Genomic DNA, 18,413 nt, shown 5'->3' with positions numbered 1-18,413 from the left:
CATGTGTCTGATCTGAGGTCTGGTTTGGGCTTATCACTGACAGGGGCATATGGTCATGTGTCTGATCTGAGGTCTGGTTTGGACATATCACAGACAGGGGCACAGGGCCATGTGTCTAACCTGAGGTTTGGTTTGGGCATATCACTGACATGGGCATATGGTCATGTGTCTAATCTGAGGTCTGGTTTGGGTATATCACTGACAGGGGCATATGATCATGTGTCTGATCTGAGGTCTGGTTTGGGAATATCACTGACAGGGGCATATGGCAATGTGTCTGATCTGAGGTCTGTTTTGGGCATATCACTGTCCGGGGCTCATGTACCTGATCTGAGGTCTGGTTTGGACATATCACTGACACGGGCACAGGGTCATGTGTCTAATCTGAGGTCTGGTTTGGACATATAACTGACAGGGGCATATGGTCACGTGTCTGGTTTGGACATATCACTGACAGGGGCATATGGTCATGTGTCTGATCTGAGGTCTGGTTTGGGCATATCACTGACAGGGGCATATGGTCATGTGTCTGATCTGAGGTCTGGTTTGGGCATATCACTGACAGGGGCATATGGTCATGTGTCTAATCTGAGGTCTGGTTTGGACGTATAACTGACAGGGGCATATGGTCACGTGTCTGGTTTGGACATATCACTGACAGGGGCATATGGTCATGTGTCTGATCTGAGGTCTGGTTTGGGCATATCACTGACAGGGGCATATGGTCATGTGTCTAATCTGAGGTCTGGTTTGGATGTTTAACTGACAGGGGCATATGGTCATGTGTCTAATCTGAGGTCTGGTTTGGACGTATAACTGACAGGGGCATATGGTCATGTGTCTGATCTGAGATCTGGTTTAGACATATAACTGACAGGAGCATATGATCATGTGTCTGATCTGAGGTCTGGTTTGGGCATATACCTGACAGGGCATATGGTCATGTGTCTGATCTGAGGTTTGGTTCAGGCATATCACTGATAGGGGCATATGGTTATGTGTCTAATCTGTGGTCTCGTTTGGACATATCACTGACAGGGGCATATGGTCATGTGTCTGATCTGAGTTCTAGTTTGGGCATATAACTGACAGAGGCACAGGGTCATGTGTCTAACCTGAGGTCTGGTTTGGGCATATCACTGACAGGGGCATATGGTCATGTGTCTGATCTGAGGTCTGGTTTGGGCATATCACGGACAGAGGCACAGGGTCATGTGTCTGACCTGAGGTCTGGTTTGGGCATATCACTGACAGGGGCATATGGTCATGTGTCTAACCTGAGGCCACATAATGATCTGTGCATCTAAGGGTATTCAACGTCAAACAAACCCTTAGATGCACAGATCATTATGTGGTGTACATAATTGAATGCGGCTGTGGTCTGCAGTATGTTGGACAGACAACTAGAAAGTTGAAAGATAGAATCCGGGAACATCTACTGCAGATAAAATGGGGAAAAACAGATCTGCCTCTCTATAAACATTTTAAAGAAACCCATGGGGGAAGTGACAAAAGTTTTAGATTCATGGGAATATGCAAATTGAACAAGGATTGGAGGGGTGGAAACATGGAATCCAGAATGTTAAAAATAGAATCAAAATGGATATTTAACTTAGATTGTATCTACCCTAAAGGACATAATGCCAATTTTGAAATAGTGCATTTATTCCATGAATAAAAGAAGTAATCCAATACTGCCTGTCCCACACTAAGTTGTATCTCTTGAGGGTTCCCTCTTGTTCCCCATTAAGCTGTATTTCTTGAGGGTCTATGTTAAAAGCTCCCTAAAACATGTGGTCTTGAAATTAACTATCATTCCTTTACGGAATCTTGTATTTACATATATGTTTGATTGATTTAACGTATTGTATCCTAGGGCAAGACACACTAGTTGACAATACATATACTTAAAAACAAATAGGTTGCCATGTTTAGATGTCCAGTCCCCAATGTTCCGGTCCCAAATTCACACTTGGTATTGTAGTTGTGAAACTCTCAGTAAAATCCGTATACTATTTATCTATTGTCGAATTTATAATTAGATGGTATAGAAGATGGTTGATTATCCTATAGATGAGAATTTGGGTGTTTTAATATATTTTAAATGTTATCCAATAGTTAGATTAGATGTTGTTAACGTACACTTTTGTTTTCAAACTTCACGTCATATACCTCACGTTATAATTTGGAAATATGTATATCCTGGTATTTATGAGCCTAAAATCTAGTCATGGCCAATCACTATTCCAATTTCTACATTTCTACATTGCTATATTATTTATTTGGACAGCCAATATGCGCCCTACCTTTGCCCATAATCAAAATGGCCATGATACCACCGGAAATACAATTACCGGAAGTTGTTCGGGGAATCCGGAAATGACGCAACCGGAAATGGTCCATAAGTGGATATCCGGTTAGCGGCATGACAACGCGGTAAGCGTTTGGCGGGAATCTAACCGCCTGAAAGTCCATTTGGCGCTTTTTTCATTAGAAACACTCCCCTATCATTGGATATATAAGGTTAGTAATATTTAAGCCTCATCATGTCTTGAAAAAAGCCCTATTGTTGGGCCGAAACGCGTAGACTAACCAAGAGATTTGTGAGGCTTCATATTCTACCAGGATCAATCGGCGTTTGGGGGTAAGTTTATTTACCGATAAGCTACACCCCATAGGCCCTGTTTGTTGAGGAGTTCTTTTTTTCCCTTTTGATTTCAGGTCCATGTTTTTGACAGACTAGGATTCTGGATCAGGACAAGCTCCTTGGATCGTTTCTTCAGTGATCTTTCCCACAAGTTGGACTTTTGTTATGGACATTTTATAGGATGTTTCTAGAATTCTTTTGACCCATTTTCGTTTTTTGTTGTTTTATATTCATATGTTTATACATGTATTTCAAGTTGTCAATTGCCAATTGTTTTATGTTTTGCTAATTAATATTTGCCACATTCTGTTGTCATTTGTAACACGTTGTTTGTATACCCTATTTGAATACCCTATTTGGCACACCCAAGTGTACACGGTTAGTTTTCATCTGGATCACCCTGTGTTTTTTATTTTTAAGTTTTAATTTTTCATCTTTTGATTTTGGAAAAGTTTTCATTCTTTTGAGCACAATAGCATTTTTTCCTTCAACAATTTTATATATATTTGTTCATTTTTCATTTCTTACACGCCATACACATTTTTTGGATTGTTATTCCACACCGGATTCATTTATTTTTATTTTTATTTTTATGGTTTTTTGGTTTCACTTTATTTGGAATGGATTTGTTGTACACAATATTATAAGCACCTTTAATCATTATTGTATGTGGTGAAATACCTAATCGCCATCTAATTTGGAGTTTCATATTGATTTTGTCCAATTGGATAGTGGAGTCATCTCTCTCCCCCCCCCTTAATGTGGATCCACTCTCAACATATATCTTGTGATGTTTTAACATTCTCATTTTGATTCTTTATGTACTTATTGTTTTTACACCTATTGCGATTTTAACCAGTGTGGTTTTCATTTATTATTTGGATTATTTGGTTTGTTTTTCATGATAATGTAATAAATCGTTTCAACCATTTTAATTGAACATAGTACTGGTTCCTGGAATATACCTTAGCCTTTTGGCGCTCCTATTTACCCACAATTGTCTTGTTTGGGCATATCACTGACAGGGGCACAGGGTCATGTGTCTAACCTGAGGTCTGATTTGGGCATATCACTGACAGGGGCACTGGCACAGGGTCATGTGTTTGACCTGAGGTCTGGTTTGGGCATATCACTGACAGGGGCACTGGCAGAGGGTCATGTTTCTGATCTGATGTCTAGTTTGGGCATATCACTGACAGGGGCATAGGGTCATGTGACTAACCTGAGGTCTGATTTGGGCATATCACTGACATGGGCACAGGGTAATGTGTCTGACCTGAGGTCTGGTTTGGGAATATCACTGACAGAGGCTGCAAGCTGCATTTAGTAAATGAATCATTTTGCCCCTGTACAGAGCCAGTGGAACAGTTCTTGAAACTACTTAAAGGGACAGTCAACACCAAAATTGTTATTGTTTGAAAAGCTAGATAACGCCTTTATTACCCATTTCCCAGCTTTGCACAACCAACATTGTTATAGTAATATACTTTATAACATTTAAACCTCTAAATGTATGCCTGTTTCTAAGCCACTACTGACTCTTAGCACATGCTTTTTTATTTGCTTTTCACAACAAGAGACTGCTAATTTATGTGAGCCATATAGATAACATTGTGCTCTCTCCGTTGGAGTTGTGCAGAACACAGCACTAATTGGCTAAAATGCAAGTCAATAGATAATAAATAAATAGTCATGTGATCAGAAGATGCTTAGATACAAGGTAATCACATAGGTAAAAAGTGTATTAATATAACCATGTTGGTTATGCAAACCTGGGGAATGGGTAATAAAGGGATTATCTATATTATAAAACATTTTGGAGTTGACTGTCCCTTTAACTCGTTTCATACACTTGCTTTTGGTGAAGAGGTTTGTGTTTTGCACCTTACCACGTTATTTGTGTGTTTCCTGTGGTTAGCATGTTGTTTTTCTGCCTGACACAATCAACATTTAGTAAAATAGATTGGCTTCTTTGAAAAAAGCCTGAAGTTCTTCAAAACAAGACCTATTTCCTCTTTCCAAAATAGCAAACTAAGCCCGCAAACCACTTGTTGATAACAGTTATTGAGCGGGAATCTGCATTGGCTCCCACACAAATCTGCTAAATCTACCCCTGTCTTTATGCTAGCGCTCTGGCTAATAGTTTCAGCTAAATCTCTTTATATGTGTGTTTGTGTGTCTATATATATATATATATATATATATATATATATATATATGTGTGTGTGTATGTGTCTATATATATATGTGTGTGTGTGTATATGTCTATATATATATATATCTATATATATGTGTGTGTATGTGTCTATATACATACATATATATATATGTGTGTGTGTGTATGTGTCTATATACATACATATACAGTATGTATATATATATATATATATATATGTATATGTGTGTGTATATGTCTATATATATATATATATATATATTTATATTTATATATATTATATACAGTCGTATGCAAAAGTTTAGGCACCCCCTGACAATTTCCATGATTTTCATTTATAAATAATTGGGTGTTTGGATCAGCAATTTCATTTTGATCTATCAAATAACTGAAGGACACAGCAATATTTCAGTAGTGAAATTCGGTTTATTGGATTAACAGAAAATGTGCAATATGCATCAAAATGAAATTAGACAGGTGCATAAATTTGGGCACCCTTGTCATTTTGTTGATTTGAATACCTGTAACTACCTAGCACGGATTAATTGGACCACACAATTGGTTTGGTGAGCCCATTAAGCCTTAAACTTCATAGACAGGTGCATCCAATCATGAGAAAAGGTATTTAAGGTGGCCAATTGCAAGTTGTTGTTCTCTTTGACTCTCCTCTGAAGAGTGGCAACATGGGGGCCTCAAAACAACTCTCAAATGACCTGAAAACAAAGATTGTTCAACATTATGGTTTAGGGGAAGGCTAAAAAAGCTATTGCAGAGATTTAATCTGTCAGTGTCCACTGTGAGAAACATAGTGAGGAAATGGAAGACCACAGGCACAGTTCTTGTTAAGGCCAGAAGTAAAATATCGGAGAGGCAAAGGCAAAGGATGCTGAGAACGGTCAAAAACAGCCCACAGACCCCCTCCAAAGACCTATAACATCATCTTGCTGCAGATGGTGTCACTGTGCATCGTTCAACAATTCAGCGTATGGGAGAGTGATGCGGAAAAAGCCTTTTCTGCCCACACGCCACAAACAGAGTCGCTTGAGGTATGCATACGCACATTTGGACAAGCCAGCTTCATTTTGGAAGAAGGAGCTGTGGACTGATGGAACAAAGATTGAGTTATTTGGTCATAACCAGGGGCGTTATGCATGGTGGCAAAAGAACACAGCGTTCCAAGACAAACACTTGCTAGCCACAGTAAAATTTGGTGGATGTTCCATCATGCTGTGGGGCTGTGTGGCCAGTGCCAGTATTGGGAATCTTGTTAAAGTTGAGGGTCGCATGGATTCCACTCAATATCAGCAGATACTTGAGAATAATGTTGAGGAATCAGTCACAAAGTTGAAGTTACGCCAGAGCTGGATATTTCAACAAGACAATGACCCAAAACACTGCTCAAAATCTACTCTGGCATTTATGCAGCGGAACAAGTACAATGTTCTGGAATGGCCATCCCAGTCCCCAGACCTGAATATCATTGAAAATCTGTGGGGTGATTTGAAGCGGGTTGTCCATGCTCAGTAACCATCAAACCTAACTGAACTGGAGAAGTTTTGCAAGGAGGAATGGTCCAAAATACCTTCATCCAGAATCCAGATACTCATTACAGGCTATAGGAAGCGTCTAGAGGCTGTTATTTCTGCTAAAGGAGACTCTACTAAATATTGATGCAATATTTCTGTTGGGGTGCCCAAATTTATGCACCTATCTAATTTCATTTTGATGCATATTGCACATTTTCTGTTAATCCAATAAACCTAATTTCACTACTGAAATATTACTGTGTCCCTCAGTTATTTGATAGATCAAAATGAAATTGCTGATCCAAACACCCAATTATTTATAAATAAAAATCATGGAAATTGTCAGGGGTGCCTAAACATTGGCATATGACTGTGTATATATTCATTACGCACGTATGTGTGACTGAGGGGCCTATCTATCAAGCTCCGAATGGAGCTTGAGGCCCCGTGTTTTTAAAGACCGCTGCTCCATAACCCTGTCTGCCTGCTCTGATGAGGCGGACAGGAATCGCCACAATTCAACCCGATCGAGTACAATCGGGTTGATTGAAACCTCCCTGCTGGCGGTCAATTGGCCGCGAGTCTGCAGGGGGCGGCGTTGCACCAGCAGCTCTTGTGAGCTGCTGGTGCAGTGCTGAATACGGACAGCGTATTGCTCTCCGCATTCAGCGATGTCTGTTGGACCTGATTCGCACTGTCGGATCAGGTCCAATAGACATTTAATAATTCGGCCTCTGAGTGTGCATGTATATACATATATATATTCATTATGCACGTGTGTGTGACTGAGTGTGCATGACGAAGGGGACTAGATCCCCAAAAACGTTCCACATTAAAGTACTTGTACTTATGTTTATAAAAGACCTGAGAGTGCAATCTTTATTTTGTATATATATATATATATATATATATTCATTACGCACGTGTGTGTGACTGAGTATGCATGGATATATATATCATTACGCATGTGGGTGTGACTGAGTGTGCATGTATATATATATATATATTCATTATGCACGTGTCTGTGACTGAGTATGCATGGATATATATATATATATATATATATATATCATTACGCACGTAGGTGTGGCTGAGTGTGCATGTATATATATATATATTCATTATGCACGTGTCTGTGACTGATTGTGCATGTATATACATATATATATATTCATTATGCACGTGTGTGTGACTGAGTGTGCATGTATATACATATATATATATATATATATATATATATATATATATATTCATTATGCACGTGTCTGTGACTGAGTGTGCATGTATATACATATATATATATATATAAAGTTCTATAAAAGGATGTTCCAGGAGTCAAAAGTTTCCATAAAACGCTTCTTTATTCAGTAATCCACAGTAAAAACATGAGTATGCACAGTCAGTACATAGATAGCAAGCTCCGTAACAAACAGGCAAGGAGACTGCTGGGTTAGACTGCAGCAGACATGTTTCGTGCCTTCTGGCACTTGTTCACTGCTCACAGGTTAACCCAATCACTTCACCTTAAATAGGCATTTCTCTTAAAGATACATGCATATATTAACATAGTCACCTTAATAGCCTTGAATGAATACTTTCTGGCTGGCTGGTATTGTCTATTAGCTGCTAACTATTAGTGTGCTGTACATTTAATCAAACTAAGTAACCTAAATTATCATGTATATTTCTTCATATCCAGCACTATTATAGTTAAAAATACAAGTAATAGAACCTTATAATGGAGGAAATAATTGGGATCTATACACACAAATCAATATCTCTTCTAAAGTTTAGACCTTGGGGGATAGTTGTATTTAGGGTAAAAATCCAGAATATTTCCCTTAAATTTAATTTGCTTTCTCTATCCCCACCCCTTTTCCAAAGGGGTATATGGTCTATAGTTTGTAAACTTAACAATTTATGGTCAGCATTATGTAATTCCCTAAAATGTCGGGCAATGGGGGTGTCAGATTCCTCATCTTCTATTGACCTGATATGTGCCAAAAACCTGTCCTTTAGGGGTCTCTTAGTTCTCCCTACGTACTGCTTGGAGCACCCCCTGCAGGTCAATAGGTATATTACATGAGTTGTGTCACAATTCATAAAAAATTTAGTGTTATAAATTTTATGTGTGAATGTGGAAGTAAAGTTATCGCCCTCAGAAACATAGTTACATGTTTTGCATATTCTTTTTCTACATTTGAAAAAACCTTTTCTTTTTTTGAGCCAACAGCTGTTAGATTTAATTGAGCTGTTTGAGGGAGAAATGAAATTGCCAATAGATTTCCCTTTCCTAGATATAAAGTCGCACCCATTTTGTACAACCTGTTTGAGTCCAGGGTCAGTGTATAATATAGGAAGGCTCTCTTTTATTATATTACATATTCTGCCATATTCTAGGCTATATGTGGTTATAAACTTAGGTTTTGAATAATCAATTTTACTCTTATTTCTCATCTTTTTATCACGGTATTTTAACAAGTCCTCCCTAGACAGACTATCTACTTCTTTGCGTGCTTTCTCCAACACCTTTGATTCATATCCTCTTTCTTTGAGGCGATTTGTCAGTATATCTGCCTGTAAATTGTAAGTAGCTTCTGTTGTGCAATTTCGCTTAGCTCTTATAAATTGGCCTTTAGGTATCCCCTGTATAGTATGTCTAGGATGGCAAGATTTGTAGTCTAGTATGGTGTTTCCTGATGTGGGTTTCCTATGTAAATCTGTTTCTTTAATGCCATTATCTTTACCAGTAATCTTAATATCCAAAAAGCAAACAGTATTTTGATTCTGTTCTCCTATCAGTTTAATTCCACTACTATTGTTGTTTAGGTGGTCACAGAATAGGTCAACACTTTGTTCATCACTGTCAATTATAAAGATGAGATCATCTATGAACCGGGCATATAAAATTATATTCTTTTGTAGGGGATTTCCATCTCCAAAGACATGGAACCGCTCCCACCATCCTATGAAGAGATTGGCGTAGCAGGGGGCAAACTTTGCCCCCATAGCGGTTCCACGTCTCTGAAGATAGAAACCCCCCTCAAACATGAAGAAATTGTGTGTGAGGAGGTATTCAATAGATGTAAGTAGGAACTGTTTTGTTGCACTATCGTAATTGCTATGAAGTTCCAAAAAATACTCAATGGCTTGAATACCTTTTACATGTGAGATGGAAGTGTAGAGAGATGTTACATCTACCACTAGGAATCAATATGTTGACTTCCATTCAATCTGACTCAATTTAAGCAAGAGTGCAGTTGTGTCCTGTATAAAGCTAGGGAGTGCTTTAACCAGTGGCTGTAAGAAGGTATCTATTAAATCTGAAAGTGGCTCATTAAGGGAGTTGATTCCTGCAATAATTGTATAACTAATAACAATGTAATTAACTTGTCTGATGTATCTTTAACAAATGCTGAGCACAATGTTCTATCTAGGGGTCTGGGCTTTGTTCCCTCTCAGCACTTTAACCTGTTTAATACAATTTTGGATGTCAACAGGTTTGTAAGAAAATTGATATTGCGTAAGCATTTTGCTAGTGCAGAAGGGGAACAAAATACAGACCCTATAGTCCTAAAAGATGAAAGGGATATCTATCTAACTTTCTCAGAACAGTGTACAATTACTGATATGGAGGGTTTACTACTTGAAAGTGATGAAGGAAGGGATCATCTGGTAACAAAAAAAGATATTGATCTGACTAGATTTAAGAAAAAAAGTAACTTTTACCCAGTACACACAAGAACTAGTTCTGTAGAAACCTTCCAGAGAGTAATAGAGGAAAGGCTCAGGGAATTAGATGAAAAGGGCAGAAAACAGAATCACAACTTGTCAATAAAAGAAAAAGAGGCATTAAGTAAAATTTCAAATGACAATAGAATTGTAGTGAGATCATCCGATAAGGGTGGTAACGTTGTTGTACTAAACAGGGAAGCATATATCACTGAAGCCCAAAGGCAGTTAAAGGATACAGAGGTGGATATCAAATTAAAAAATAACCCAACAACAGAATACAAAAGGATTTTAACTGATATAGTGGATAATGCTAGACACAATAACGTAATTAATCAATCTACACAAGAAGTACTAGTCCCTGACCAACCTGTTACACCCATATTCCACTACTTTCCAAAAATCCATAAGAATAGATCTAACCCCCCGGGACGCCCAATTATTGCAGGAATCAACTCCCTTAATGAGCCACTTTCAGATTTAATAGATACCTTCTTACAGCCACTGGTTAAAGCACTCCCTAGCTTTATACAGGACACAACTGCACTCTTGCTTAAATTGAGTCAGATTGAATGGAAGTCAACATATCGATTCCTAAAGGTAGATGTAACATCTCTCTATACTTCCATCTCACATGTAAAAGGTATTCAAGCCATTGAGTATTTTTTGGAAGTTCATAGCAATTACGATAGTGCAACAAAACAGTTCCTACTTACATCTATTGAATACCTCCTCACACACAATTTCTTCATGTTTGAGGGGGGTTTCTATCTCCAGAGACGTGGAACCGCTATGGGGGCAAAGTTTGCCTCCTGCTACGCCAATCTCTTCATGGGATGGTGGGAGCGGTTCCACGTCTTTGGAGATGGAAATCCCCTACAAAAGAATATAATTTTATATGCCCGGTTCATAGATGATCTCATCTTTATAATTGACAGTGATAAACAAAGTGTTGACCTATTCTGTGACCACCTAAACAACAATAGTAGTGGAATTAAACTGATAGGAGAACAGAATCAAAATACTGTTTGCTTTTTGGATATTAAGATTACTGGTAAAGATAATGGCATTATAGAAACAGATTTACATAGGAAACCCACATCAGGAAACACCATACTAGACTACAAATCTTGCCATCCTAGACATACTATACAGAGGATACCTAAAGGCCAATATATAAGAGCTAAGCGAAATTGCACAACAGAAGCTACTTACAATTTACAGGCAGATATACTGACAAATCGCCTCAAAGAAAGAGGATATGAATCAAAGGTGTTGGAGAAAGCACGCAAAGAAGTAGATAGTCTGTCTAGGGAGGACTTGCTAAAATACCGTGATAAAAAGATGAGAAATAAGACTAAAATTGATCATTCGAAACCTAAGTTTATAACCACATATAGCCTAGAATATGGCAGAATATGTAATATAATAAAAGAGAGCCTTCCTATATTATACACTGACCCTGGACTCAAACAGGTTGTACAAAATGGGTGCGACTTTATATCTAGGAAAGGGAAATCTATTGGCAATTTCATTTCTCCCTCAGACAGCTCAATTAAATCTAACAGCTGTTGGCTCAAAAAAAGAAAAGGTTTTTTCAAATGTAGAAAAAGAATATGCAAAACATGTAACTATGTTTCTGAGGGCGATAACTTTACTTCCACATTCACACATAAAATTTATAACACTAAATTTTTTATGAATTGTGACACAACTCATGTAATATACCTATTGACCTGCAGGGGGTGCTCCAAGCAGTACGTAGGGAGAACTAAGAGACCCCTAAAGGACAGGTTTTTGGCACATATCAGGTCAATAGAAGATGAGGAATCTGACACCCCCATTGCCCGACATTTTAGGGAATTACATAATGCTGACCATAAATTGTTAAGTTTACAAGCTATAGACCATATACCCCTTTGGAAAAGGGGTGGGGATAGAGAAAGCAAATTAAATTTAAGGGAAATATTCTGGATTTTTACCCTAAATACAACTATCCCCCAAGGTCTAAACTTTAGAAGAGATATTGATTTGTGTGTATAGATCCCAATTATTTCCTCCATTATAAGGTTCTATTACTTGTATTTTTAACTATAATAGTGCTGGATATGAAGAAATATACGTGATAATTTAGGTTACTTAGTTTGATTAAATGTACAGCACACTAATAGTTAACAGCTAATAGACAATACCAGCCAGCCAGAAAGTATTCATTCAAGGCTATTAAGGTGACTATGTTAATATATGCATGTATCTTTAAGAGAAATGCCTATTTAAGGTGAAGTGATTGGGTTAACCTGTGAGCAGTGAACAAGTGCCAGAAGGCACGAAACATGTCTGCTGCAGTCTAACCCAGCAGTCTCCTTGCCTGTTTGTTACGGAGCTTGCTATCTATGTACTGACTGTGCATACTCATGTTTTTACTGTGGATTACTGAATAAAGAAGCGTTTTATGGAAACTTTTGACTCCTGGAACATCCTTTTATAGAACTTTATGTGTCTCTACAGCGCTTGGGACGAGAGCGCTGTGTTCCGGTTGGTGAGTTGGAATCTCGGCGTGTGACGTCATCCCACGCTCCATAGTGCCGTGAATAGAGGAAGAGGGTAAGGCAGAGCGCGTCGCTCAAATCTGTTTGTTGTTTTTATATATATATATATATATATATATTCATTATGCACGTGTGTGTGACTGAGTGTGCATGTACATACATATATATATATATATATATATATACAGTATATTCATTATGCACGTGTGTGTGACTGAGTGTGCATGTATATATATATATATATATATATATATATTCATTATGCACGTGTGTGTGACTGAGTGTGCATGTATATATATATATATATATATATATATATAAAAACTAAAAGAGAAATTGCAGTTCTGGGTGTTCACTATGCGTGGCTATATCCGTGATGTAAAGTAGTTCCCATATGAGATCACAATAAAAAAGAAATGTGAAATGTATAACTGTTGCTGAGTCACTCTGCTATTTACACATAATAAAGGACTTACGGTGTTCCAGTATTCACATACTCGGGGGAATTGGTATACGTGAAACCATATTTCAAAACACGTTTACTCCAGGATAATGCCTGTACCCCATCGAGTATCCCATACTTTAAACACAACACTCTGAAGACTGTAAGGCTGACAGCTTCAAGAGATCCGTGCGTTCACCTCCCCCAACTCCTCAAATATAAGGATGACCCAAGAAGTATAGATAATCTTCAGGTGGTGTAATGCGGTAGTGGATGCAATACTTTTGTTTTAAAGTGTGGGGTGTTGATCGGAGAGGGAACAGAGTGAAGACTTGCACTCACTTACCATCTCTCCTCCTGCATCGAGCGTACCTGCAAACATAGACGCCGGCTTCTCTCCGGGTTCATCGACGACCTCCTGTTTGTCTGGCGTGGATCACATGAAGAAGTGTTACAGTTCATCCAACCTATCAACAATAATACCTTTAATCTCAGGTTTACTATTGAGATGTCTACATGATCAGTACAATTTTTAGATTTGACACTAAAGGGTAACACAGACGGCAGCATTGAGAGTAGCATATATAGGAAACCAATATCAGGTAACTCTGTATTGCACACAAGTAGCTGCCATCCAAAGAATATATCATATTCAATTGCTAAGGGACAGTTGGTGAGAACCAAATGAAACTGTTCCACCAAGGAAAGTTTTGATTACCACCAGAAGGAAGTAGTGAGCCGCTTACAGAGCAGAGGTTACCCTAAAAAGACAATAAATAGAGCATTGATAGAGGTTAACACCATTGATAGATCAAGTCTCTTAGCTGATAGATTTGACACTAAACATGGAGACACTAATCAAGTAAATTTTGTAACTGAGTATAGCACTGAATATCACAATATTTGTGACATTGTGAAAAAACATTTCAAACTACTGATAGCCGATGACAGATTAGTGGACTGTGTCAAGGGTGGGATAAGGTGTTCCTACAGGAAGAATAAGTCTTTAGGCAACTATCTTTCACCTACAGTGCTACCTAAAACTACCGTCCCCACTAGCTCTTGGCTCACCAGCAAGGGCATGTTCAGGTGTGGTAGCAGTAGGTGCAAGGCATGCGACCATATTGATGTCTCTGACACCTTTACATCTTCCGTCACGGGTCGTTCTTTTGAGATCAACTATTGTCTGAATTGCACGTCCACCTTTGTGATCTATCTTATCACGTGTACACTTTGCAATATACAATACGTGGGACTCACGACCCGTGACGTCTGATCCAGGATCAGAGAGCACATTTCAAAAATCAATACAGGCAAATCCACGTCCCCTATAGTACAACATTTCTCCACTCTCCATCAGAAAAATCTCACTAGCTTTAAATGGTTAGCGATAGACAAAGTGATGCAACCTAAAAGAGGTGGTGATAGACAAAGGCTCTTGGAGAGGAGAGAAATGCTATGGATTTTTAAACTTTGCACTAATTCGATCTTATAAACTATTGGGAATGATCTATATTATAGCCTTTATTGGATTTAAGTTTCCAATATATATTTATATTTTTTACACAATTTTTATTATTATTATATGGGATTTATTCAATCTATCTATCCCTTTAAGGCTTGTAATATAGAATACACATTCTTCAACGCATTGCAGTAGATATATTTAATATGTCTTGTCCTCTATACATATCTATACATATCAGTATATGCCAATTTAAGTCCCCTACGTACAGAATATTCATATGTACATTTAATTCATATTTCCATTTCTTGGTTAACTCCTAAGCATTTTCATTCCTGTTTTTCATATCCCAGAATATGATTGATTCTTAGGACCTTTTTGGTTTTATATAATAAAATTTGTTCTTTGAATGTTATCTCTCTAAAATATTGCTACTTGGAATGTACGATTCAGAACTGCTATTTATTTTGAATTGAATTATGGCAGCATATACTATGAAATGGCGTGTGTAAGTGTATTCATCTTTGTGACATTTGTGTATTTACTTACTGAATGTTTAAATGTAGTAAAGAGTTAACTGAAAGTTTTGGTTTAATAACGAATGTAATACATGTGTGTGTAATTTGTAAGCACACACATTGCAGCATGGGTATTGGTCTAATCTCTTTTTGTTTTAGCCAATAGGGTTGCTATATACCCTTTTTAAAGCACCTTTTGATTAATGATGTAACTTAGTAGTGATTACGGCTTACGCCGAAACGCGTATACTGTTTATTTGTACCTATATATTCATTATGCACGTGTGTGTGACTGAGTGTGCATGTATATACATATATATATATATATATTCATTATGCACGTGTGTGTGACTGAGTGTGCATGTATATACATACAGTATATATATTCATTGCGCATGCTTGTGTGACTGAGTGTGCATGTGTATATATATATATATTCATTGCGCACGTGTGTGTGACTGAGTGTGTGTGTATATATATATATATATATATATATATATATATTCATTACGCACGTGTGTGTGACTGAGTGTGCATGGATATATATAATATATCATTAAGCACGTGGGTGTGACTAAGTGTGCATGGATATACATATATATATATATATATATATACAGTATATTCATTATGCCCGTGTGTGTGACTGAGTGTGCATGTACATACATATATATATATATACAGTATATTCATTACGCACGTGTGTGTGACTGGGTGTGCATGTATATATATACTGTATATATATATAAATCTCTCTCTCTATATATATATATATATAATATATATATTCATTACGCACGTGTGTGTGACTGAGTGTGCATGTATATACATACTGTATATATATATAAAAATCTTTATATATATATATATATATATATATATATATATATTCATTACGCACGTGTGTGTGACTGAGTGTGCATGTATATACATATATATATATTCATTATGCACGTGTGTGTGACTGACTGTGCATGTATATATATATATATATATATATTCATTACGCACGTGTGTGTGACTGAGTGTGCATGGATATATATATATACTGTATATATATATATATATATATACTATATATTCATTACGCACGTGTCTGTGACTGAGTGTGCATGTATATGTATTTTTCTGTCTGAGGAAGGGGCTAAATACCCCGAAACGTCACAATAAAAGGAAAAAAATTTCGCCTAGATTACGAGTTTTGCGGTAACAGGGGTGCAGTGCTAACGAGCCTATTTTTCCCACCGCTGGTATTACAGTTTTTTTTAAACCTTGGGTTAGCCGCAAAAAGGTGAGCGTAGAGCAAAATTTAGCTCCACATCTCACCTCAATACCAGCGTTGCTTAAGTCAGCGGTGAGCTGGCTAAACGTGCTCGTGCACGATTTCCCCATAGGAAACAATGGGGCTGAGCTGGCTGAAAAACAACCTAACACCTGCAAAAAAGCAGCGTTCAGCTCCTAACACAGCCCCATTGTTTCCTATGGGGAAATTAATTTTATGTCTGCTCTGCACCTAACACCCTAACATGAACCCCGAGTCTAAACACCCCTAATCTTACACTTATTAACCCCTAATCTTCCGCCCCCGCTATCGCTGACACCTACATTATATTTATTAACCCCTAATCTGCCCCCCCAACGTCGCCGCAACTATATTAAATTTATTAACCCCTAATCTGCCGCTGCCAACGTCGCCGCCACTATTATAAATTTATTAACCCCTAAACCTAAGTCTAACCCTAAACCTAACACTTAAATATAATTTAAATTAAACGAAAATAAATTTACCATAATTAAATAAATTAATCCTATTTAAAACTAAATACTTACCTGTAAAATAAAACCTAAGCTAGCTACAATATAACTAATAGTTACATTGTAGCTAGCTTAGGGTTTATTTTTGTTTTACAGGCAACTTTGTATTTATTTTAACTAGGTAGAATAGTTATTAAATAGTTATTAACTATTTAATAACTTCCTAGTTAAAATAAGTACAAAAGTACCTGTAAAATAAACCCTAACCTAAGTTACAATTACACCTAACACTACACTATAATTAAACTAATTACCTAAACTACCTACAATTAATTACAATTAAATTAAATAAACTAAATTACGGAAAAAAAACCCCACTAAATTACAAAAAAAAAATAATTACAAGAATTTTAAACTAATTACACCTAATCTAATCCCCCTAATAAAATAAAAAAGCCCCCCAAAATAATAAAATTCCCTACCCTACACTAAATTACAAATAGCCCTTAAAAGGAAGTTATTAAATAGTTAATAACTATTTAATAACTATTGTACCTAGTTAAAATAAATACAAAGTTGCCTGTAAAATAAATATAAACCCTAAGCTAGCTACAATGTAACTATTAGTTATATTGTAGCTATCTTAGAGTTTATTTTACAGGTAAGTATTTAGTTTTAAATAGGATTAATTTATTTAATTGTAGTAATTTTATTTAGATTATTTTAAATTATATTTAAGTTAGGGGGGGTTAGGGTTAGGTTTAGACTTAGGTTTAGGGGTTAATACCTTTAATATAGTAGCAGCGATGTTGGGGGTGGCAGATTAGGGGTTAATAAATGTAGGTAGGTGTCGGCGATGTTAGGGACGGCAGATTAGGGGTTAATAAAATGTAACTAGTGTTTGCGAGGCGGGAGTGCGGCGGTTTAGTGGTTAATATATTTATTGAAGTGGCGGTGATGTCTGGTCGGCAGATTAGGGGTTAATATATTTATTAAAGTGTTTCCGATGTGTGGGGGGGCCTCGGTTTAGGGGTTAATAGGTAGTTTATGGGTGTTAGTGTACTTTTTAGCACTTTAGTTAAGAGTTTTATGTTACGGTGTTAGCCCATAAAACACTTAACTACAGACTTTTAAATTCGGTAGAAGTCTTGACAGGAGAGGGTCTACCGCTCACTTCTCCCAAGACTTATAATACCAGCGTTAGTCAAATTCCATGGAAAAGATAGGATACGCAGTTGACGTAAGGGGATTTGCGGTATGCTCGAGTCGCGGAAGAAAAGTGAGCGGTACACCTGTACCTGCCAGACTCGTAATACCAGCGGGCGTTAAAAAGCTGCGTTGGGACCTCTCAACGCTGCTTTTTAAGGCTAATGCAAGACTCGTAATCTAGGTGTTTGGATTTAATACCGGAGAGTGCCTGTCTATTTTTGAAGTGCATATATATATATATATATATATATATATATATATATATATATATATATATATATATATATATATATTGTTGCTTGGGTGTTTCTTGATCTGCGCTGTGTACGTTGCAAATGGTTATTTTGCTCTAAATAGTTCCTCCTGATATATTTCAATGGCAGCTAGTTTCTGA

The sequence above is a fragment of the Bombina bombina genome, chromosome 8 (assembly GCF_027579735.1).
Source record: "Bombina bombina isolate aBomBom1 chromosome 8, aBomBom1.pri, whole genome shotgun sequence".
Lineage (NCBI taxonomy): Eukaryota > Metazoa > Chordata > Amphibia > Anura > Bombinatoridae > Bombina > Bombina bombina.
This window is presented reverse-complemented; position numbering follows the sequence as displayed.